Source organism: Moschus berezovskii, chromosome 15 (genome assembly GCF_049115385.1).
Source record: "Moschus berezovskii isolate FMDL1 chromosome 15, NW_MosBer_1.0, whole genome shotgun sequence".
Classification (NCBI taxonomy): Eukaryota; Metazoa; Chordata; class Mammalia; order Artiodactyla; family Moschidae; genus Moschus; species Moschus berezovskii.
Genome location: NC_142474.1, coordinates 86234283 through 86257986, shown reverse-complemented (window position 1 = coordinate 86257986; position 23704 = coordinate 86234283). Strand labels below are relative to the sequence as shown.

The 23704-nt window shown below is 41.5% G+C and overlaps 1 pseudogene; it reads left to right on the top strand.

Annotated features, from left to right (window-relative positions):
* The first annotated feature begins 1764 nt into the window (after positions 1-1764).
* On the top strand, positions 1765-17782 carry LOC129556185 (patched domain-containing protein 3-like; annotated as a pseudogene).
* The last annotated feature ends 5922 nt before the right edge of the window (positions 17783-23704 follow it).

Here is a 23704-nt window from a genome sequence, read left to right as displayed (position 1 = left end):
TTTGAAATAGTCTATGTTGTCTATTGGAGAAGGCAATGGCAAGCCACTCCAGTACTCTTGCCTGGAGAATTGCATGGACAGAGGAGCCTGGTGGGCTGCAGTCCATGGGGTCGCTACTAGTTGGACATGACTGAGCGACTTCACTTTCACTTTTCACTTTCACACATTGGAGAAGGAAATGGCAACCCACTCCAGTGTTCTTGCCTGGAGAATCCCAGGGATGGTGGAGCCTGGTCGTCTCCTGTCTATGGGATTGCACAGAGTCAGACACGACTGAAGCGACTTAGCAGCAGCAGCAGCATGTTTTCTATTAACTGTATAGGCGCTCCTAGCCTCTTTTGGTTAGTATTCATAGGAAGTATCTATTTCATTCCTCTTATCTTTCAATCTATTTAAGTCTCTGGATGTAAACGGTATCTCTTGTAAATAGCATATATTTGAATCATGCTGTTTTATCCATTCTGACCATATCTGCTTTTTGACTGGAAAGTTTAATCTGTTTAGATTTAAAATAACTCCTGACAAGGAAGGACTTACTTCTATTGTTTGGGTGTTTATATTATGTATATATTATAGCGTATTATAATATTTCATCCATTGGTGCCTCTTTTGGAGGCAAACCCAGGCCCCAGCAGTGAAAGCACCAAGGAGTCCTAACCACTGGACCACCAGGAAACCCCTGATTTATGCTTTCTTCAATGTGTAGTTTCTGTTTTTCTAGTAGCTGTTTTGATTGGTCACTTTGCTGCCAGTGATGCCCAAGTCCGCCTGAGCAGTAGAATCACATGTAGAAATTTTTACACACATGGATTCTGCAACTTCTCTACAAACTGTAGATCAGAGTCTGCAGAGCTATGTTCTAGGATTGCAGGAATCTAAAGTTCTAAGACTCCCTAAGTCATAAAACTGCCTAACCAAAGTCCTCCTTGGGGACTAGAAAATCTGCAAGTGTATTCACTAGTGTTCTATATACACGTCTTCCCTTCCATTGCCTATTGAAAATTAAAATAAAGTTCACTTAGAGAGAGTCAACACAGCAACTAGTCAAAGTCAAATAATCACTCTAGCCAATAATATACTTCACTCCCCCCATCCTCTGAAAAATTTATACCAACAATCCAGAAACCTGAAAGAGGGAATAGAGTTAAACATGTCATATGTAACTTTTATCCTGTTAATCTTTCTGATTTCAAGGTTCATCTGTGGTACTTTTATCTTAAACTTCTGTAAGCCAATGTTGTTGCTTTAAGAAAGTATTGGTTGTAATCAATTTCTTTTTCTGTAATCAAAACAAAATACGTTGTGTGTGTGTGTGAGTATGTGTGTGCGTATGTTGATTTGGGGCCCTGAGTTTAACTGATAACAACATCAGTTTGAGAAAAAGTGAAATACAGACCCACATAGCTGTTTTAATAAGAGGAAAATTTAGTTATTTTAATGTGGCCTTGCATGAACAAGGTCTTAGTTATATTCTTGCTTTTTGGAAATCAGTAGCTCCACTTCCATAGTTTACTGTGCTAGTCTTCAAACGAAACTTAGTTTTTCTCTTCTACTAAATTTTCTAGAGGCAGTTGTCAGTCATTTGTTTGGAATAATTTAGCAATGAAGTAAAACAGGAACCTAGAGATTGTCGTCAATATTTTAAGATGGAAAGTTGTGCTTGTTGGGGAGTTAAAGTATTAAATCCAGTCTTTTTTAAATGTTGTGTATATATCCCCATTTTTGTTGCTCCAACCAAGAAACAGGCCTAAGATGTTATTCAAAATGGAGTACATGTTACTTTTTTTTTTTTTTTCGTAATTAGTAGCCACCTTTCTCGGAGAAGGCAATGGCAAGCCACTCCAGTACTCTTGCCTAGAAAATCCCATGGATGGAGGAGCCGGTCGCTAACTGAGCGACTTCACTTTCACTTTTCACTTTCACACATTGGAGAAGGAAATGGCAACCCACTCCAGTGTTCTTGCCTGGAGAATCCCAGGGACGGGGGACCCTGGTGGGCTTCTGTCTATGGGATCACACAGAGTCGGACACGACTGAAGTGATGCAGCAGCAGCAGCAGCCACCTTTCTTGGGCTTCCCTGGTGGCTCAGCGATAAAGAATCCGCCTGCAATGCAGGAGACACAAGAGATTCAGGTTTGACCCCTGGGTGGGGAATATCCCCTAGAGGGAGGGTATGGCAACCTACTCCATTAATTGTGCCTGGAGACTCCCATGGATAGAGGAGCCTAGTGGACTAGAGTCCATAGGGTCACAAACAGTCGGACCTGACTGAATCGACTGCGCACACACGCACACACACACACACAGAGCTTGTTTTCTAGAACACACATCTCTAGCAGAGGAGAACCACAAAAATCTTTTAGAAGAAGGCTTTCATTCTTTTTGTTAGCCACAATATATATTAAACCAGCTTTGACATACAGGAGATATTTAGGATTGTGTTTCTAGCTAATTTGACTCATAAGTGGGTGAGAAGATACCTGGACATGGGCCCTTTCATACTGCTTACTTCCATTCACGCTCCTGTGAAGATCAGAGTGGAATTAGCTCTTTGCAATGCTTTAGTATATCTTTGTGATTTTGAAAGTCCAGTCAGTGGATTCATGCTTGGCTTGCTGCTTAAGAATCAACTGGTATAGTTTGGTAACAGCACAGATTCCCAACTATTCTGTCCATGCCTCCCCCCTCCCCATCTTCTGTTCAGTTGGCCTGGGCTAGTGCCTGGAAATTAAAGTTCTCCAGCAGACAGATATGGGAAATATTGCGCAAGAGGTCTCTGAAGATGTGTCCGAGTCAAGAATGTTATGAATTGCTGGAATTTCAGTGTGGAAGCTACCACCACAAGTTCCATGACTTTTCCCCTCCATATTTGCAGGTGTGGCTGTGTACGAAACAAAATGTGGGTCGCAGCCTTTGGAGTCATTTCTGCTGCCTTGGTAGTGGTGAGCAATTTTGGCCTGATGTTGTACATTGTGGTGCCATTTGTGATCATAGCTGCAAATTCACTATTTCTTATTCTAGGTGAGTAAAACAAAGCATAAGGCTGCACACTGTGTATGTGGGGGTGTAGGGTGGGTAAAGGAAGGGTACTGTGATAGATTAGTCAAAATAGTTATATGAAGGTGACTCTACAGATCCAAAATGAGGAATTGGGAGAAAAAGAAAATCAAATGGAATTATGTGCCTTTCAGTTCAGTTCAGTTCAGTCACTCAGTACTGTCCAACTCTTTGCAACCCCACGGACTGCAGCATGCCAGGCCTCCCTGTCCATCACCCACTCCCGGAATTTACCCAAACTCATGTCCATTGAGTCGGTGATGGCATCCAACCATGTCATCTTCTGTCTTATGTGCCTTTAAGAGTTGGAAAAATCTAGTACCCCAGATGGAAAAACACAGACCAGAGACATGAACAGGCAGTTCACAAACACACACACACACACACACACACATATACAGAATCCAAAACACTTATCATTGAAAATATAAGAAAGAAATATTTGACCTTTCCATTAATCAAGGGATGCAATTAAACTAAAAGTGAGACACTTTGTCTTTTTATTAGATTAATGAATATTATAGCAAGACTGAAGGTTTGGGGAAGGTTGTATGCAAATAAACAAGCATTCTGCTGAGGGAAATGTGTAAATTGGTGCACATTTAAAATATAACTTTGCAATTTTAAATGGAATCTGAGCTGCCAACTCCATTTCGGGGAATTCGTCCTAATTATTGGACAGGTGCTCACAAAATAGAATAAGGATGTTTATTTCAGTGTGATTTAGAATAGGAAAAAACAAAAACTAACTGTATGATAGCTTACTGTGAATGATGTTGGATTCGTGATCTCCAAAGAAGAATATTTAGCTTCTTCTCCACCAGGGACCAGGCTTGATCACTCAAAAGCTTCTGTGTAGCAGAGGTTTATTAAAGTATAAAAAGGGACAGCAAAAGCTTCTGACATAGACATCAGAAGGGGAAGGCAGAGTGCCCCCCTAGCTAGTCTTATCAAGGCCTTATATACTTTTTTCAGACCCACTTCCACAACATACATCTTAAATGAACAAGATTAGAATGAACAATAGAAAGATCTTACCAGACCCACTCCTATAATATCCATTTTAAGATGACAGGATTAGTCAGAATGTTCTTGTTAAGCAGAAACATGTCCTTGAGCAAGATGCATTGTTATATTCACTAAGACAAAGCAATGTAGCAAAGATCGTTTGTCCTTTTCTCCTTGGGAGCCTCAGATCCCTTTCTTCTTCTCGATGGCTCTGGACCCCTTTCTCCTCCTTGGGGACCCTGGTCTTCTTATCAACCTACCTAGGAACTCTCTCATTCCCCCCTTTTCTTTGAGGAGGATCATGTTGACAAGGAAAAGGGCCATTGTTTTCATTCCATAACTACTTCCTGTTGTTGAGGGACATTGTCCCTATGTTGTAGAGGCAATATATTCTCTTAACCATCATATTGAGGGTCTCTGATCCAGGGGCCCCGAGTAATAGTTGGAGGAGGCTGTGGCACTCGTAGGAGCCTGGACAACCATTTGTAACGTAGAAGCTTTCAGATGGTTAGAAACAAACCCCATTTTACAGTTACAGATGTAAGGCAAAATACCCATTAAACCAAGTTAAAACATAATCAAAATTAAAAGTCACATTATGTCCATAGTTACATCATCTATTTTAGGGTTGTTAGATGTCATCAGATCAAGACGAGACATCATATATGATTGCTGTAAGTGCAGGTATTCGCAGAGCTGAAGAAAGTCCTTTCCTTGAAGTGGAGAATCCCACCATGCGAAGTCTTTCCCTGATGAGGAGGCTGAAAATCTGAAAGCTGAGTCACATAGTTAATTCTAAGCTTTCAGGATCTAGGACAAAATCCATGCATGAAAACAGTCTCGTAGAGACAGCCCCTTCTTCTTAGGGGCAGTTCAAGCCCTCGTTAAAGTTATGGGGAAAACTTTAAACCAACTGTCTTGTGTTTCCCGAGTTAGCTTACATGGATGTCCTTTAATAACGGTATTAGCCTTTTCAACATTTCCTGAAGATTGGGGTCTCCAGGAACAGTGTAAGTAATATTCTATTCCGAGAACTTTTGACACCCCTTGAGTTACAGTATCTTTAAGATGGAAAATTATTGCTCTGAACTTTAGAGTTTAAGATCCCACTTACATCATGAGAAGTCAGTACAGTAAGGTTTTGCCTATTCCTTAACCTCAGGCTTTCGTGTATACTGCTATTGATATGAAAATAGGTGAGGGGTTTTGAGCTTGATAACAACAGAAACAGCATTTTGTGCTCAACCCACAGTTTTTCCATCAGCCCACACTCTAGGATTTACATTTTGTTCACTTAAAAGAGCAGGCTCCATATTCATGAAAACAGAGGCCTGGACCATGTTCAGCATATGCCTCCCTAGAAGGGGTGAGGGAGACTGCAGCTTAATCAGAACTTCGTGAGAAAACAGCATGGAGCCCCAGTTGAAGCTTAAAAGATGACTGAAATAATAGCATTTGGCTCATCCAGACAGCTCATCCCATTACAGTAGTCAGGAGGAAAGCAGACCAGGGGCTTCAGTGAGCACAGTGAAAGTTGTCCAAATGTCCAAAAGAAAATTGATCAATTGTCTTCCCATAGTTATTAATTCTCAGGTTTCCACAGGTGTAATTAGAAGGGGAGCTTGTGTGGGGACCCCCAGGTATTTTCAGTCCAGATTGCCTTGAGAGTCCAACCCCTGGGACCTGTGTCTCAGAGGACAGTCTCTCCTCAGGTGTGGTCATTTTATAGACCGGACATGGAGCCGGGTGCAGGTTAGATGCCTGAGGGCAACCCAGCTTGAGATGCCTCGCCTTTCCACCGTAATAACAAGTCCACCCCTTTTCACCTGGGTTACTCTGGACACTTTTCCTCAGTCTATTTCAGGATGGATCTAACAGGTATTGCTGGGGCTTTGTTCTTTTGCCAGGTTTTTGTTTTTTTTTTTTTTTCCTCCTACTTTCCTCCTGGTATTCTTTACCATGATATACCATCTGAGCCAGCTGTAACAGTTTTTTAAAGACTGGTTTGGTCCAAATGCCTGTTTTCATAACTTATGGCAGATATCTGGAGCTGACTGAGTGAGAAATCAACTTTCAGATTATTCCTTCCTCTGTACTTTTGGGATCAAAGTCAGTAAACTTCCGGAGAGCCTCTTGTAGTCTATCTAGGAATTTATCAGGAGTTTTCTTCTATCCCTGTTCTGTGTCAGCCAACTTAGTATAGTTTAAAGTCTTCATGTGCACTCGCCTGAGTCCTTCAAGGATACACCTGGCAAAGTGATTCCGATCCCACCTTCGTTTAGGCATGCTATAGTCACAGTCTGGCTCGTCATGGGAACTGGTTGGCTCCCAGGAGGGAGGAGGGCTATTTTGTGTTCCCTCTTTCCCCCTTGTCTCGTGCTTAAGCCACTCATCTTCAAAAGTAGTAGTTTCTTACCTTAAACGTAAATGGGTTGAAATTTTCAAAAAGGCTAGGAAATAATTCTCATAGCCATCAATAGTTCAGTGTTGAGTTCATGAATAGTTTTTAAAGTTTGGAACAAACTGTAGTATTTGCTATTTGAAGTACTATTTGCAATTGGCATATTACGATGTAACATTGGTCTTCATTTCCATCTTAAAACACCTAAAAATGCCTAACAGGTTTTTAGATTTGTGAATTTTAGTTGAAATGTATTTTACGATGTTACTAAACCTGCAGAAATATTGAAATATTTCAGAGAACTTAAAAAAAAAAAAAGTAGTAGTTTCTCCCAAAACTCAAGTTCTCATGTCAGGAGTGAGCATCTGTCCCAAGATTGTTATATCTCTCCAAGTAAGGTCATAAAGTTACTCCTATAAAAGTGTCTATGAATTGGGACTGTATGAATTTCTACTGAGACTGAGGCAATCCCTTCTGGAAGGGTGCCCTGACTCAGCCTGTTTAGTTGGGAGCCCCAGACACAGGGGCAAAGTAAGAGAAGAGGAGGCAGCTGAAGGTTTCACACCCAAATCTGCACCCTTAGGACATAAGTCTGGCATGTCTCGCAGAGCGATAAAGAGCAACACATATGGCACTCCTACCCATTTCTCTTGTTTTCTACAGAACTGATCTAATTGTAAAACAGTATTATAATTGAGACCCTTCAGCCAACCAGTGTTCCCCTTCTTCCAAAGGATACCATGGCCATTCGGTATCAAAGAAAAAGATCAGGCATGTCTTTCTTACACTCTGGGAACCAAACTTGTCCCTGCTTATAAAAATACATTTTAAAGAGGTGGTTCTGGACCTGCTAGCTCCCCCTTGCAAGAGAGAAAAAAACAGCATCCACAGCCGTGGCTTCTTTCCACCGGAGGTGTCCCTCCCTGCTCTAGATGGTGGTTTAGACAGATGTTCCACCGAAGCTTTCCTTCCCTGGTTGGACTTATTCTGTCCCTTACCAACACAGGTGACTTATCCGTCCCTCCTGGTTCCACTACCTAGGTGGGGTGGAGATGCACCAGGGGTATACCTGATGGCATCCCAGATTGGTGTCCAGTTCCTCACCATTAAGACCTTTGTCTGATTTTCACTTCTCTGATGCCACCTGGGGTGGATCAGAGTAGCTTTCCTGGAATGTTTCCCAAGCTAGTCTTCTAGGGGAAGCATCCATGTTCCATGTGCCTGTGCACATTCCTGAGTACAGTCCTAATCACATTGGAAGCTTTGAGTTATAAAGAGATGAACAAAGAATCCAAGATGTCTCTTCTGAGTGTCGCCACACCAGTATATGTGACAGCAAAAGAGGGAGGGAAGGGTCAGTCAGCGAGGAAAAAGTGATTTCGGTCCTCAAGTTACTAGGGCCAATCCTTTCAGTTCATTCCCACACATTCCACAGAAGGAATATCTAGGGAGTTGAGACATGAGCCATTGGAGAGCTTTCTCTGGACTGCTAAGAGCTAGCAATACCAAAGGTACTTGCACTTCCAAGCTGACCAGATCCTGCAATTCCCGATCTGTGTCTTCAAAAACCTCATGGTCACCATCAAGTCTTCTACCCACATAGATCAGAGGCACAGCCATGACAAAGACTTACTTTTAGGACTCTGGACCCTGAGGCAGCCATCCATGAGAATGACCTCTAGCCTGACAGCTCTGCCTTGATCCCAAATGTACTCTTGTAACTTTCAGCTCCTAGCAAGGCTAGGCGCTTCCATCCGAATAGTTTCAGGTCTAAGTAAAAGTACAGAGTAACGACATGGATCACAAGTCCCTTGAAAATCGAGCTGAGCACGGGAAGATGGCCGAGGAATAGGATGGGGTGGTCACTTTCTCCCCCACAAAATCAACAAAAGAACATTTGAACGCTGAGTAAATCCCACAAAAAAAACTTCTGAATACCGGCAGAGGACATCAGGCACTCAGAAAAGCAGCCCATAGTCGGCGAAAGGAGGTAGGAAATAGATAAAAAGATAAAAAGAGAGACAAAAGAAGGAGGGATGGAGCTCCGTCCCGGGAAGGGAGGCTTAAAAAAAAAGAGATAGAGAGAAGTTTCCAAACACCTGGAAACACTGGCGAGTGGAACCTCAGAGGGCCACATAACTGGGAGACAAAAGACATAATTAAAACTCACAGACTAAGTGCCCAGAGGAAACTCTCAGTGGAGAAGCGGCGCAGACACCCACGCCCCTCACTAGCAGGTGGGGGCTGGACAGGGAGGCTCCAGCAGCAGCGCTTAGAGGGTGAACTGGCGGCTGTGCTTAGAGGGAGAACGGCTGTGCACTTAGAGGGAGAACTGGTGGCTGCGCTTAGAGGGAGAACCGGGCTTGAACGCCCCAGGGCAAACTGAAGGCTCGAACTTAAGATACCAGAGCAGAGGTTGCAGCTGAAGGGCGAGAGGGCTGGAAAAGGCCTGCGAAAAGCCCCAAACCAGCCCCGCCCACAGAACCGGGCGCTGAGCAGAGCAAGCCGGCAGCGGGCGGCCCATCCCCCAACCCCCACCGACGCAGGCTGGGAGGGGAGCCAGCGCTGGGGCGGGGGCAGCTGCGGCCCCAGAGAGGCTTCCTGTGCCAAGCTGCAGGCAGGCTTCCTTGCTGGCCAGGACTTCTTGGGTTCAGGCCGGCCGATATCCGCCTGAGAAAGTGCGCCAGTTGTACTCCTGGAAAACCGAGCTGGCAGGGACCGGGAAGGTGATAAGTCGCAGCGACCGCGCTCGCCAAATGCCTGGTCACCTGAGCTTCTAGGACCGGGGAAGGCACAAAACGCAGGCCCAGCCAAGTCTGCGCCTTTGTTGAGTACCCAAGGACCTGAACCTGAGCCGCTCAGACATGGGAAGTGCATGCAACCCAGCGCCAGCCGCGGACAGCTCACAGCAGAGCAAACTAAAGCCTAAGCAGCATAAACAGGGAAAGCAGACACTCCTGGAGAGGGAGCATTCCCAGTGTAGCCGAGACACCGCGAGCACTCCCCACAGACGCCAGGGATATTTGTTAGCTGTTCCTACCTCCCTATAGCAGGACTGAATAGGAGAGCCAGGAAAAAAAAAAAAAGTGTCCACCACCGCATCCTGGTGTAAGGACGGGAATTAGACACTGAGGAGACCAGAAAACAGAAGAGGGAGAAGCCTTGAGCCTCCTGCAAGAATAAGACTGAAAATCAGAGGCAGAGGCTTAAGGCCAAATCCTGAGAACACCAGAGATCTCCGGTTCCACAGAACATTAATTGATAGGTACTCATCAAAGGCCTCCATACATGCACTGAAACCAGGCACCACCCAAGAGTCAACAAGTTTCAGTGAAAGACATACTACGCAAGCTATCCAGCAACACAGGAGAATAGCACTGAGCTTCAATATACAGGCTGCCCAAAGCCACCCCAAACCCACTGACATCTCAAACTCATTACTCGACACTTCATTGCACTCCAGAGAGAAGAAACCCAGCTCCACCCACCAGAACATCTACTCAAGCTTCCCTAACCAGGGAACCTTGACAAGTCACTCATCCAACCCCACACACAACGAGGTAACTACATAATAAAGAGAACTACACAAACTGTCAGAAGATGGAAAGGCCACCCCGAACACAGCAATATAAGCAAGATGAAGAGGCAGAGAAATACCCAACAAGTAAAGGTACAGGATAAATGCCCAACAACACAAACAAAAGAGGAAGATATAGGGAACCTACCCGATAAAGAATTTCAAATTTTACTTGTGAAAATGATTCAAAATCTGGAAAGCAAAATGGAGTTACAGATAAATAAACTGGAGAAAAGGAATGAGAAGATGGAAGAAATGTTCAATAAGGAATTAGAGGAAATAAAAAAGAGTCAATATACAATGAATAATACAATAGATGAGATCAGAAACACTTTCGAGGGCACAAACAGTAGAATAATGGAGGCAGAAGACAGGATAAGCGAGCTAGAAGACAGAATTGTAGAAATAAATGAAACAGAGTCGGAAAAAGAAAAAAGAATTTTAAAAAATGAGGACAATATTAGAGACATATGGGACAATATTAAACGTCCCAACATTCGAATCATAGGAGTCCCAGAAGAAGAAGACAAAAAGAAAGACCATGAGAGAATACTTGAGGAGATAATATTTGAAAATGTCCCTAAAATGGGGAAGGAAATAATCAGCCAAGTCCAAGAAACACAGAGAGTCCCTAACAGGATAAACCCAAGGCAAAATACCCCAAGGCACACATTAATCAAATTAACAAAGATCAAACACAAAGAAAAAATATTAAAAGCAGCAAGGGAAAACAATAAATAACACACAAGGGGATCCCCATAAGGATAACAGCTGATCATTCAGCAGAAACTCTACAGGCCAGGAGGGAATGGCAAGACACATTTAAAGTGATGAAAGAAAATAACCTACAGACCAGATTACTGTACCCAGCAAGGATCTCATTCAAATATGAAGGAGAAATCAAAAGCTTTACAGACAGGCAAAAGCTGAGAGAATTCAGCATCACCAAAACAGCTCTCCAACAAATACTAAAGGATCTTCTCTAGACTGGAAACAGAGAAAGGGTATATAAACTCGAACCCAAAACCATAAAGAAAATGGCAACGGGATCATACTTATCAATAATCACCTTAAACGTAAATGGGTTGAATGCCCCAACCAAAAGACAAAGCCTGGCTGAATGGACACAAAAACAAGACCCCTATATATGTTGTCTACAAGAGACCCACCTCAAATCGAGGGACACATACAGACTGAAAGTGAAGGGCTGGAAAAAGATATTCCACACAAATAGAGACCAAAAGAAAGCAGGAGTAGCAATACTCATATCAGATAAAATAGATTTTAAAACAAAGGCTGTGAAAAGAGACAAAGAAGGAAACTACATAATGATCAAAGGATCAATCCAAGAAGAAGATATAACAATTATAAATATTTATGCACCCAACATAGGAGCACCATAATATGTAAGACAATTACTAACAATTATGAAAGGGGAAATCAACAATAACACAATAATAGTGGGAGACTTTAATACCCCACTTACATCTATGGATAGATCAACTAAATAGAAAATTAACAAGGAAACACAAACTTTAAATGATACAATAGACCAGTTAGACCTAATGGATATCTATAGGACATTTCACCCTAAAACAATTAATTTCATCTTTTTCTCAAGCGCACACGGAACCTTTTCCAGGATAGATCACATCCTCGGCCATAAATCTAGCCTTGGTAAATTCAAAAAAAAATGAAATCATTCCAAGCATCTTTTCTGACCACAATGCAATAAGATTAGATCTCAATTACGGGAGAAAAACTATTAAAAATGCCAACATATGGAGGCTGAACAACACACTGCTTAATAATGAACAAATCATAGAAGAAATCAAAAGAGAAATTAAAATATGCATAGAAATGAATGAAAATGAAAACACAACAACCCAAAACCTCTGGGACACTGTAAAAGCAGTGCTAAGGGGGAAGTTCATAGCAATACAGGCACACCTCAAGAAACAAGAAAAAAGTCAAATAACCTAACTCTACATCTAAAGAAACTAGAAAAGGAAGAAATGAAGAACCCCAGGGTTACCAGAAGGAAAGAAATCATAAAAATTAGGGCAGAGATAAATGCAAAAGAAACAAAAGAGACCATAGCAAAAATCAACAAAGCCAAAAGCTGGTTCTTTGAGAAGGTAAATAAAATTGACAAACCACTATCCAGACTCATCAAGAAAGAAAGGGAGAAGAACCAAATCAATAAAATTAGAAATGAAAATGGAGAGATCACAACTGACAACACAGAAATACAAAGGATTTTTAAAGAATACTATCAGCAATTATATGGCAATAAAAGGAATAACTTGGAAGAAATGGACAAATTCCTAGAAAAGTACACCTTGCCAAAACTGAACCAGGAAGAAATAGAAAATCTGAACAGACCCATCACAAGCACGGAAATAGAGGGAGTAATCGGAAAGCTTCTAGCAAAAAAAAAAAAAAAAAAAAAAGCCCAGGTCCATACGGCTTCACAGCTGAATTCTACCGAAAATTTAGTGAAGAGCTAACACCTATTATACTCAAACTCTTTCAGAAAATTGCTGAGGAAGGAAAACTTCCAAACTCATTCTCTGAGGCCACTATCACCCTAATCCCAAAACCTGGTAAAGATCCCAAAAAAAAGAAAACTACAGGCCAATATCACTGATGAACATAGATGCAAAAATCCTTAACAAAATTCTAGCAATCAGAATCCAACAACACATTAAGAAGATCATACATCATGACCAAGTGGGCTTTATCCCAGGAATGCAAGGATTCTTCAATATCCGCAAATCAATCAACGTAATACACCACATTAACAAACTGAAAAATAAAAATCATATGATTATCTCAATAGATGCAGAGAAAGCCTTTGACAAACTACAACATCCATTTATGATAAAAACTCTCCAGAAAGTGGGAATAGAAGGGACATATCTCAACATAATAAAAGCTATATACGACAAACCCACAGCAAACATTATCCTCAATGGTGAAAAACTGAAAATGTTTCACCTAAAGTCAGGAACAAGACAAGGGTGCCCACTCTCACCACTACTATTCAACATAGTTCTGGAAGTTTTGGCTACAGCAATCAGAGCAGAAAAAGACATAAAAGGAATACAAATTGGAAAAGAAGAAGTAAAACTTTCACTGTTCGCTGATGACATGATCCTCTACACAGAAAACCCTAAAGACTCTACCAGAAAACTACTAGAGCTAATCAATGCATGCAGTAAAGTTGCAGGATATAAAATCAACACACAGAAATCCCTTGCATTCCCATACACTAATAATGAGAAAATAGAAAGAGAAATTAAGGAAACTATTCCATTCACTGTTGCAATGAAAAGAATTAAATACTTAGGAATATATCTACCTAAGGAAACAAAAGACTTGTACATAGAAAACTATAAAACACTAGTGAAAGAAATCAAAGAGGACACTAATAGATGGAGAAATATACCGTGTCCGTGGATTGGAAGAATAAATATTGTGAAAATGAGTATACTACCCAAAGTAATTTATAAGTTCAATGCAATCCCTATCAAGCTACCAACAATATTTTTCACAGAACTAGAACAAATAATCTCACAATTTGTATGGAAATACAAAAAACTTCGAATAGCCAAAGCAATCTTGAAGAAGAAAAATGGAACTGGAGGAATTAACCTGCCAGACTTCAGGCTCTACTACAAAGCCACAGTCATCAAGACAGTATGGTACTGACATAAAGACAGAAATATAGATCAATGGAACAAAATAGAAAGCCCAGAGATAAACCCACGCACCTATGGACACCTTATCTTCGACAAAGGAGGCAAGAATATAAAATGGACAAAAGACAGTCTCTTTAACAAGTGGTGCTGGGAAAACTGGTCAGCCACTTGTAAAAGAATGAAACTAGAACAATTCCTAACACTATACACCAAAATAAACTACAAATGGATTAGAGAGCTAAATTTAAGACCAGATACTATAAAACTCCTAGAGGAGAATGTAGGCAAAACACTCTCTGACATAAATCACAGCAGGATCCTCCAAGACCCACCTCCCAGAATATTGGAAATAAAAGCAAAAATAAACAAATGGGACCTAATTAAAATTAAAAGCTTCTGCACAGTAAAGGAAACTCTAAGCAAAGTGAAAAGATAGCCTGCAGAATGGGAGAAAATAATAGCAAATGAAGCAACTGATAAAGGATTAATCTCCAAAATATACAAGCAGCTCCTGCAGCTCAATTCCAGAAAACTAAGTGACCCATTCAAAAAATGGGCCAAAGAACTAAACAGACATTTCTCCAAAGAAGACATACAGATGGCTAACAAACACATGAAAACATGCTCAACATCCCTCATAATCAGAGAAATGCAAATCAAAACCACAATGAGATATCATTTCACACCAGTCAGAATGGCTGCTATCCAAAAGTCTACATGCAATAAATGCTGGAGAGGGTGTGGAGAAAAGGGAATCCTCTTACACTGTTGGTGGGAATGCAAACTAGTACAGCCACTATGGAGAACAGTGTGGAGATTCTTCAAAAAACTGGAAATAGAACTGCCATATGATCCAGCAATCGCACTCCTGGGCATACACACCGAGGAAACCAGAATTGAAAGAGACACATGTACTCCAATGTTCATTGCAGCACTGTTTATAATAGCCAGGACATGGAAGCAACCTAGATGTCCATCTGCAGATGAATGGATAAGAAAGCTTTGTACATATACACAATGGAGTATTTTTCAGCCATCAAAAAGAATGCATTTGAATCAGTTTTAATGAGGTGGATGAAATTGGAGCCAATTATACAGAGTGAAGTAAGCCAGAAAGAAAAACATCAGTACAGTATACTAACGCATATATATGGAATTTAGAAAGATGGTAACCTGAACCCTGTATACGAGACTGCAAAAGAGACATAGGCATATAGAATAGTCTTTGGGACTCTGTGGGAGAGGGTGAAGGTGGGATGATTGGGGAGAATGGCAATGTAGCATGTATATTATTATAAGTGACCAGTCCAGGTTCGACGCATGATACAGGATGCTTGCGCCGGTGCACGGGGATGACATGGAGGGAGGATATGGGGAAGAGGGAGGCGGGAGGGGGGTTCAAGAAAGAGAACACATGTACACCCGGGGCGGATTCATGTCAATGTATAGCAAAACCAAACAATATATTAATGTAAGGTAATTTACCTCCAATAAAATAAATTTTAAAAAATAAATAAATTAATTATTTAGCCATAAAAAAAAATCGAAATCTATGATCCGACTGGTTAGGTTAGTAGTTCTAATTTCCCATGTAACTATGGAAAGGCCAAAGAGACCAGGAAAAGGTGACCTAGAAAGGAAACTTCAGTCCAGACACTTTGCCCATTTCTGTCCCTTTTCCTCACAGGAATGCTGGGTGTCTCTTGGCACTGAGAGGTTGAATAAAGCCCGACAAGTCTTCCTAAATCACATTTTAGGGTCTGCCTTCAGTCATTATAAGGCACCACAAAATCCCAGTGCAGGGCTCATCACTTGCTTTGCACAGGATATATCATTCAATCACAGAAGCACACCGCCAGATCAGTGAGGCATTGAGAGACAGGCAAAGAAAACCATTTGAGTTGATCTTGTTAATTTTAAATGGATGGTTAAGAAATGTGGAGACTCTGTTTCTTTCTCTAACAGGTGTTGGGATCGATGACATGTTTATTTTGATTTCTGCCTGGCAGAAGACCAGTCTCATGGATAGCATAAGTGAGCAGATGTCCAATGTCTATTCAAAAGTGGCAGTATCCATTACAATTACCACCATCACCAATGTCCTGGCCTTCTATACAGGAATTATGCCCTCTTTCGGGTCCGTACAACACTTTTGCATATATATAGGAACAACCCTGCTCTTTTGTTATTTTCATAACATCGTCTGTTTTGGAGCATTTATGGCCATTGATGGTAAAAGAGAAGTAGTCTGTCTACACTGGCTGAAGAAGCAGGAAACTCCTGATCAAAAATTTTCTCCATTAAAAAAGTCTTTTCTCCTCCCAGGTAATTTTCTCCAAGATGAATATAAAGCTGATATCCATCCAATGAATCTGTTCTTTTTTCAATTTGTTTTTTAATTGAAGGATAATTGCTTTACAGAATTTGGTTGTTTTCTGTAAAACCTCAACATGAATCAGCCATAGAGATACAAATATCACCTCCCTTTTGAAACTCCCTCCCCATCCCACCCCTCTAGGTGGATTCAGAGCCCCTGTTTGAGTTTCCTGAGCCATGCAGCAGATTCCCGTTGGCTATCCATTTTACATATGGAATCCAGTGAACCTATTCTTTAGAGAATATTTTAGTCCTTTTCTCACAAGCACCGAGTCCAAGTGTTTTGTAGTGCTCCTCTACTTTGTACATCATAAGCACTATATATGGGTGTTTCTGAGCGCAGGAAGGTTTCAGTTCAGTTCAGTTCAGTCACTCAGTCGTGTCGACTCTGTGCGACCCCATGAATCACAGCACTCCAGGCCTCCCTGTCCATCACAAACTCCCAGAGTTCACTCAAACTCATGTCCATCGAGTCGGTGATGCCATCCAGCCATCTCATTCTCTGTTGTCCCCTTATCTTCCTGCCCCCAATCGCTCCCAGCATCAGAGTCTTTTCCAGTGAGTCAACTCGTCGCATGAGGTGGCCAAAGTATTGGAGTTTCAGCTTTAGCATCAGTCCTTCCAATGAACACCCAGGATTGATCTCCTTTAGAGTGGACTGGTCCGAAATTTGGCAAGTGATGACTCCTACACCACACAATGTTGTAATGTAGAAGAACATTTTTCAAGTTATGGTCCCAGGGTAATGGTTATCATTACTGAGACTCTTGACTACTGGCTTAAAGATACTAGGCAAAAATTGGAAAAATGTCTGGCAGATTTTGAAAACAGTGAGTATGTAGATAAAAATCATACAGAGTTTTGGTTATGAGAATATATATAAAATATGTAGAAAACCTTCGTCAAGATATAAATGATAAGACAGCTTTTCTACGCAATAAACACTTTTTAAATGGAATTTCCACTTTTTGTGTATAACATTAATATTACATCATCATGGAAATCATTTGTTCCCAGGCCTTCATTTAAACCATGAGTATGTCTTCTTCAACCAATAGGAAACTGATGCTACACCAGTTCTGAGACATGGCTAAGAAGTGTGAAGTTCCCCTAATGGTATGCAACCAGGTTTCCATATATTTTGATCTGTATTCTGCAATATTAGAAAACACTGTTCAAAATGTGACTGTTGTATCAACAGCTATGTTCATTGTTTCCTTATTGTTAATTCCTCATACCCTGTGTTCTTTGTGGGTAACTTTTACTATTGCCTCTGTGATTATGGGCCTCATGGGTTTTATGGCCTTCTGGAATGTCAATCTTGATTCCATAGCCATGATTAATATTCTCATTTGTACAGGGTTTTCTTTTGACTTTTCTGCTCACATTTCCTGTGAATTTGTTTCCAGTTCAGAGCCCTCAGTAAACTGAAAACCCATTGAGGCATTGTATCTCCTAGGCTACCCTGTGTTACAAAGTGCATTTTCAACAATAATAGGGATGTGTGTCCTGTCTGCAGCTAAAGCATACATCTTCAGGACATTATTTTAAGATTGTTTCTTGTGATGGTATTTGGAGCTGCTCGTGGTCTAATTTTTAACCAGTTTTTGAAAGTTAGTTTGAAAAAACCAGTAACAAATCAAAGGCCAAATGAATAATTCATGATTAGTCTGACCCGATCTGATGAAAAGGCACTATTAAGAAGAGTCAATAAGCTAAAAGCAAACGCATGTTTCCTTGGCTTCGCAATACCATTTAAAATATTATTTAAAACATCCTGAGAGAGGACAGAACAAGATGGAGGAGAGACGTGGATGTGGAGTACATCTTTCTCCACATATACATCAGCAATACATCTTCAGACACAGAAGTGCATGCAGAACACCAGCTGAGAGTGGACAGGAGTACCTGACCTGTGGAAAAGAATATATAGAACCATGAAAAACTCAGTAGGATGAAGGAACTAGGGGGCAAAACAGGAGTGGGAGATCTCAGATGTCTATTCAGGGCTACAAATGAGTGCCAACTAATGATAACCCCCAAAATTAAGATTCTGGGGATAAGATTTCTCAGGATAGATCTAAAGAGCCAACACTGCTTGGCAGGGGTTGTACTCCAAAATAGACAGAAGATAGACCCCTGAACAAGAAGAGACTTGAATCTCATCTTGAATGAGATGTGTTGTTTCTGGCAAATATCTCCAGATAAGATAAAGAACGGAATGCTGGGCTGGAAGAAGCACAACCTGGAATCAAGATTGCTGGGGAAAATATCAATAACCTCAGATATGCAGATGACACCACCCTTATGGCAGAAAGTGAAGATGAAATAAAAAGCCTCTTGAGGAGAGTGAAAAGGTTGGCTTGAAGCTCAACATTCAGAAAACGAAGATCATGGCATCTGGTCCCATCACTTCATGGGAAATAGATGGGGAAACAGTGGAAGCAGTATCAGACTTACTTTTTGGGGGCTCTAAAATCACTGCGTATGCTCATTGTAGCCATGAAATTAAATGACATTTACTCCTTGGAAAGAAAGTTATGACCAACCGAGATAGCATATTAAAAAGCAGAGACATGACTTTGCCAACCAAGGTCCGTCTACTTAAGGTTATGGTTTTTCCCGTGGTCATGTATGGATGTGAGAGTTGGATTGTGAAGAAAGCTGATCGCCGAAGAATTGATACTTTTGAACTGCGGTGCTGGAGAAGACTCTTGAGAGTCCCTTGGACTGCAAGGAGATCCAACCAGTCCATTCTAGAGGAGATCAATCCTGTGTGTTCATTGGAAGGACTGATGCTGAAACTGAAACTCCATTACTTTGGCCACCTCATGTGATGAGTTGACTCACTGCAAAAGACTTTGATGCTGGGAGGGATTGGGGTCGGGGGGAGACGGGGACGACAGAGAATGAGATGGATGGATGGCATCACCAACTAGATGGACATGAGTTTGAGTGAATTCCGGGAGTTAGTGATGGACAGGGAGGCCTGGTGTGCTGTGATTCATGGGGTCGCAAAGAGTCGGACACGACTGAGGGACTGAACTGACTGACTGACTGAAGTTAAAGAAAGTCTCACAGTCCTCCAGAAAAAACATACAGGATCTCAACGAACGAGCTGCAGAATTCTTGGGGTAGCTGCAATCTCTCTTTGGGGGCTCTTCTCCTGGCAATGGGGAATTTGGATTTGGCTAATGATCTGATAGATAGAGTGCCTGATGAACTATGGATGGAGGTTCGTGACATTGTACAGGAGACAGGGTCCAAGACCATCCCCATGGAAAGAAGCACAAAAAAGCAAAATGGCTGTCTGAGGAGGCCTTACAAATAGCTGTAAAAGAAGAGAAGTGAAAAGCAAACGAGAAAAGGAAAGATATAAGCATCTGAATGCAGAATTCCAAAGAATAGCAAGAGGAAAACAACAGAATACGAAAGGCAAGAGATCTCTTTAGAGCTACCAAGGGAATATTTCATGCAAAGATGGGCTCCATAAAGGACAGAAATGGTATGGACCTAACAGAAGGAGAAGATATTAAGAAGAGGTGGCAAGAATACACAGAAGAACTGTACAAAAAAGATCTTCACGACCAAGATAATCACAATTGTGTGATCACTCACCTAGAGCCAGACATCTTGGAATGTGAAGTCAAGTGGGCCTTAGAAAGCATCACTATGACAAAACTAGTGGAGGTGATGGAATTGCAGTTGAGCTATTTCAAATCCTGAAAAATGATGCTGTTAAACTTTTGCACTCAATATGCCAGCAAATTTGGAAAACTCAGCAGTGGCCACAGCACTGGAAAAGGTCAGTCTTCATTCCAATCCCAAAGAAAGGCAATGCCAAAGAATGCTCAAACTACCGCACAATTGGACTCATCTCACACGCCAGTAAAGTCATTCTCCAAATTCTCCAAGCCAGGCTTCAGCAGTATGTAAACCGTGAACTCCCAGATGTTCAAGCAGATTTTAGAAAAGGCAGAGGCACCAGAGATCAAATTGCCAACATCCGCTGGATCATGGAGAAAGCAAGAGACTTCCAGAAAAACATCTATTTCTGCTTCATTGACTATGCCAAAGCCTTTGACTGTGTGGATCACAGTAAACTGTGGAACATTCTGAAAGAGATGAGAATACCACACCACCTGACCTGCCTCCTTAGAAACCTGTATGCAGGTCAAGAATCAACAGTTAGAATTGTACATGGAACAATGGACTGGTTCCAAATAGGAAAAGGAGTACATCAAGGTTGTATATTGTCACCCTGCTTATTTAACTCATATGAAGAGTACATCATGAGGAATGCTGGCTGGAAGAAGCACAGGCTGGTCAAGATTGCTGGGAGAAATATCAATAACCTCAGATATTCAGATGACAACACCCTTATGGCAGAAAGTGAAGAGGAACTAAAAAGCGTCTTGATGAAAGTGAAAGAGCAGAGTGAAAAGGTTCGCTTGAAGCTCAACATTCAGAAAACAAAGATCATGGCATCTGGTCCCATCACTTCATGGGAAATAGATGGGGAAACAGTGGAAACAGTGTCAGACTTTATTTGTTTGGGCTCCAAAATCACTGCAGATGCTGATTGCAGCCATGAAATTAAAAGATGCTTACTCCTTGGAAGGAGAGTTATGACCAACCTAGATAGCATATTAAAAAGCAGAAACATTACTTTGCCAACCAAGGTCCGTCTAATCAAGGCAGTGGTTTTTCCCGTGGTCATGTATGGATGTGCGAGTTGGACTGTGAAGAGAGCTGATTGCCGAAGAATTGATGCTTTTGAACTGTGGTGTTGGAGAAGACTCTTGAGGGTCCCTTGTACCGCAAGGAGATCCAACCAGTCTATTCTAAAGGAGGTTGGTCCTGGGTGTTCATTGGAAGGACTGATGCTAAAGCTGAAACTCCAATACTTTGGCCACCTCATGCGACGAGTTGACTCACTGGAAAAGACTCTGATGCTGGGAGGGTTGGGGCCAGGGAAAGGGGATGACAGAGTATGAGATGGCTGGATGGCACCACCGACTCGATGGACATGAGTTTGAGTGTACTCCGGGAGTTGGAGATGGACAGGGAGGCCTGGCGTGCTGCGATTCATGGGGTCGCAAAGAGTCGGACACGACTGAGCGACTGAACTGAACTGAACTGAATGCCCCTACTAATCCCTGTTATCACCATATTAACACTGCCTATAATTGCTCCATGTATTATTGATTATTTAACCCTTTTTGTCTCTGCCCAGGTCAACAAACTGCAACATGCAGTGCCAGTTCTACAAGGATATATAAAACTACACCCAACCATGGAAAACATCACTCACTCTTAGATGGACACCACTATTAGGACTCTGAGGCTTCAGACTAGCAAGAGAGGAAGGCCCATTGCCCCTCACCATCCCAACTCATCAGGAAGTAGCCAGAGAGAGCTTGATGCCTTTATTCCCAAAGAAATGGGCCTCCCATCTCTTGAGGTAGGAATGTTAGTTAGAATAGGAAAAAGGAGTCCAAAATGGTGGTGGCTAAAAGACAAAATAAGGAAAAAGCACACAAAAATGGAACAAAAATAATCTGAGGACCAGAGTAAGAACCTCAGGTGAAACAAACAGCCCCCCTGGCTAGCCCAATTTCCTAGGGCAGGCTTAGGGGCAAGAGACAAATGACTAACAAGAGGAAACCAAGATGGATCGAGGCCTCCCCTTTGGGGTGGGCCCACTCTCACACCTCGAGGGTGTATATTCCTTTGCTTGCTGAATAAAACTCTGAGCTGTAAGCGTGCTGTAACACTCGTCCACTGTGTTTCAAATCTTTGCTGTGGAAAGACAGAACCGAGGAAATTACAGACATATCTATACATTATATCTATTACCACAATAAAAAATTTTTTAGAGTTTTCTAATAAAACTGTTTTACCTGTAGCATGATACAATTGCAAATAATATGATTAGAAGTTATGCCAAGTGAAACAAGGGGACCATTGTCATAGAATTTGCCTCAAATTCCAGTTGTCTAGAAAGTGATATAGAGGACCTTCCACAAAAATATATTCAGGTAAAGACCTTTCAATTTTGATATTGTGTGTCTTACATGTGATATTGAAACACTACAGCTTATTGATTTAAACATTAAAATTCAGTAAAAAAAAATCAATAATATGGATTATGATTTTAGAATAAGAGGGTAATGAAGATTTGCTGCTTCCCACAAATCTCTGGCATGTTTTTCAAACTTTCTTTCAAAAATCTAAAGTTTAAAACTCCTGAATATACAAACTCTGAATCTTACACGAAACTGTGAAAGCATTAATAACTGTGACGTTATGACTTTTTCTAAACTTCTATCAGGTTTGTTATGTGTTACTGTTCTCATTGCCCAAACAACATTTCAGAAAGGCTTGAGTATTAAAAGGCTTTTTTTCCAGAATGTGTCTTCTCACTTTCACCAGGTTTATTCAGAGTATTAGGTTTGCCAGCCAAAAAATTACTGAAGAGATAATATGTGCCTGGCACTATGCTATAATTTACTTTTAAAATGTTCATCTTTCTTTCTCAAAAACATCACGAAAATTTTGTTTAAAGTTTTGTTTTTTTAATTCCAATGAACTCCAAACAAAGTTTAGAGGGCTCCCAGAAACAGCAAAGGCTTACTGGAGGTAAGAATTTCAGGCTAATTTGACCAGAAAACTAAACCTGAAGATCAACGTCTGTACTGAACGGACCTCCAGTGAGAATGTACGACTTGTTTTTAACCAGCATATTCCGTCCGTCCGTCCGTTCCATCGCTCAGTCGTGTCCGACTCTATGCAACCCCGTGGACTGTAGCCTACCAGGCTTCTCTGTCCATGGGATTCTCAAGGCAAGAATACTGGAGTGGGTTACCATTTCCTTCTCCAGGGGATCTTCCCAACCCAGGGATCGAACCCGGGTCTCCCGCATTGGAGGTAGACACTTTAACCTCTGAGCCACCAGGGAAGCCTGCATATTACCAAGGATTTAAGATTTGTGGCATTCTTTTTTTTTTTTTTCACATCTTATCTCTTTTTACTTAAAAAAAAAATTATTGTAGTATAGCTGCTTCACAATGTTGTGTTAGTTTCACGTGTGCAGCAAAGTGAATCGGTGATACACATATCCATTCTTTTTTAGAATCTATTGTGGCTTTCTTCAGTGTGCTATTTTAAGAAAGTTGGATTAAGGATCAAATAAAGCAGAGCACACCTAGCTTCCAGTTGAGGACTCTATCTGATAATCTTGGAGTGCTGCTGCTCTGGTCCTTGGAACAAGTCTTCTTATCCTTCCCACCTTCTCCTGGCCTCCTTATTAACCCCAGCCACTAGGTACCTTGATCTTCTTCAAGGCCAGACTCTTTTCAAGGCTGCCAACCTTCATCAGGAAATGGTCATCCACACCTTGCTATGTTCATTTTCATCTCCTTCACCTGTCTTCAGGTAGTACTGCAGCCACAGGGCTTCGGCCTGGAAGAGTAACTAGCTCAAACCCATACTCTCGCCTAAGACAGTTCTACCTAGGACGTTGGCCAGGTAGACGATCTGGCCGGCTAGGCTGTAGATGGGAAAGGTGATGGTTTTCA